This window comes from Myotis lucifugus, unplaced genomic scaffold (assembly GCF_000147115.1).
Source record: "Myotis lucifugus unplaced genomic scaffold, Myoluc2.0 scaffold_89, whole genome shotgun sequence".
In the NCBI taxonomy this organism is placed as follows: domain Eukaryota; kingdom Metazoa; phylum Chordata; class Mammalia; order Chiroptera; family Vespertilionidae; genus Myotis; species Myotis lucifugus.
In genome coordinates, this window is record NW_005871137.1 from 943,799 (window position 1) to 946,373 (window position 2,575).

Here is a 2,575-nt window from a genome sequence, read left to right on the forward strand (position 1 = left end):
CTACTCTTGCACGAATTTCATGTATCAGGCCTCTAGTATTATCATAACTGTGTATGGTGTCAGGTGGGTATGAGATTTATTAGGAAGATCACTTAGTAAGTTACATAATATCTAATCCAGGGGTCCTCAAACTTTTTAAACAGGGGGCCAGTTCACTGTCCCTCAGACCATTGGAGGGCCGGACTATAGTTTAAAAAAAAAACTAAGAACAAATTCCTATGCACACTGCACATATCTTATTTTGAAGTGAAAAAACAAAATAGGAACAAATACAATATTTGTATTTGCATGTGGCCTGCGGGCCGTAGTTTGAGGACCCCTGGATTGGGGAAAACACCTGAAACTAATATAATATTGTATGTCAACTTAATTGAAAAATAAAAAATTATTTTTTGGAAAGACTGCTGGCCACATCACTCCCTGGCTGAGAGCACCCTGCCCAGCAGAGACCTCCAGGCAGAGTAAGAGCTAAGAGCTGAGGGTGGGCTGGGCCCACTGGTGGGGCAGGGGGTGTGGCAGCCCTCTGGCCTGCCAGAAAGTTTCACAGGTGTTGTCTGCTTGTGGATCTATAGCTGGCTTGCTAGACCATGACCATATTCCGTATCCTCAGAGAGCTGAGCCATCTCCTGGTCGTGATCTTGCTCCTAGGAAAGATCTGTAAGTCCAAGTACTGCACAGGCATCTCTGAGAAGAGCCAGATCCTTTCACTCTTCTCTTCGCCACCAGGTATCTGGACCTGGTCATCAACTTCATTGTCAACAGTCATGAGGTGGTTTTCTTCTCTGTGCCTCTGTCACAGTGTACATGATCTATGAGAAGTTTTGAAAACGTTTGACAGTGAGAATACACATTCTACCTAGAGTTTCTTCTGGTCTCTGCCATTGGCCTGTCCTTCCTTGAGAACTCCCCTGGAGAACCTCTGGACTTTCTCCATCCAGCTGGAATCAGCAGCCATCCTGCCCCAGCTCTTCATACTCAGCAAGACTGGAGAGGCCGAGACCATTACTTCTTGCTACCTGGTATTTCTTGGGCTGTACCTGGCACTTTACCTAGCTAACTGGGTCAGGTGGTACCAGACTGAGAATCTCTATGGCTAATTATAGCGGTGTCTGAAGTGGTACAAACCATCCTCTATTGTGTCTTCTTTTACGTACTGGTATATGTGACCAAAGTACTTAAAGGAGAGAAGATAAGTTTTCCGATGTAATTTGAGGGCCCTTGAAGAACAAGGACACGAATCAAACTATTTGAAATGTCCTACTGAGTGACTTACACCTGACTCAGACCAAATGTTAAAATTAAAGCCAGAAAAATGTTTAGTGTGGATGGATTTCAACAAAGTCCTGATCATTCCACCTAGAGAAACCCTCATCAATAACACCTCCTTTATAGTGGTAATGAAAAACATGTGCCAATTACATAAACATGGTGCCATACAATGTCAATAGGAACACCAAGAAACCTTAGGTGCCTAACTCACAAATGGAAAAAAAAAAGAGACTACTTTAAAAGGGAATGAAAATTGGCTAGTATCCATAGAAAACTCTGTTTTACATTTCTCCTATATGATCAAAGCATAAATGGGGTTTTATTCTTTCTCTTAGAGTTTTTGTCCCCTCTCTAGTATGACACTTGACTAGTGTGCCACTTGACCTTTTGACTATGATACTAAGGGACTAAATCTTAATCAAATAGTTCACAGTGACTCCTGGAACTGTTTCTGTCTTACCTAAAATGTCTTTTATATTTGAAACATTTTTTTTCTTTCCTTACTTATTTAAAACTCATGGTTGTTATAAGCCATTCTTCTTTAAATTTCAAGCTTTAACCGTATTACACTAATTAAAGTTTGTTGAATGCTTTCAACATTCAAAGTCTGCCAGACCAGAAGCTTCATGAGGACAAGGACCATCTTGTCAAGTGCTATATCTTCAGTAGAAAGAGATTCATTAATATTATTAAATCAATGCATCCTATCTTCTTTCTAAAAGCTTTCACCACCAACCCCCTCAAATTTTATTTAATCAAATATTATTTAAGGGCTAATTTGCCTAGACAGGCACTATGCTAATATATATATGTGTGTGTGTATGTGTATGTATATATATATTATATATATATATATATATTATATATATAATATATATTATATAAATTATATATTTTATATATATATACATATATATAAATATATACATATATATAAAAGGGAATATGCTAATTAGCCGAGCATCACTACCAATCAAGAGGAGCTGCATCACAACTGCTCAGGAGGAGTTGCATGCACAGATGGGCAGGAGGGGACTGAGTGCCACCCCGACCCCAGTGGCCACAGGGAGGTTGGGGCTGGGGGCGGGCCGGAGTGGAGACACAACACACAGGAGTGCCTGCCCCCACCCCAGTGGATACAACGAGGTGGCCAGCGCTACATGGGTCAGGCGGTGGTCCCAGCCCCCCACGGGGTGCCTCCTCACATGATGGGAGGCGGGGAGCCTCCTTGTGTGATTTCAATTGTGCGCTGGGCCTCTAGTATGGATATATGTATATATATGTGTGTGTGTGTGTGTGTGTGTGT

At 41.4% G+C, this 2,575-nt stretch overlaps 1 pseudogene; it reads left to right on the top strand.

Annotated features, from left to right (window-relative positions):
• The first annotated feature begins 587 nt into the window (after window positions 1-587).
• LOC102438214 lies at window positions 588-1,207 on the top strand (annotated as a pseudogene).
• Window positions 1,208-2,575: the final 1,368 nt, after the last annotated feature.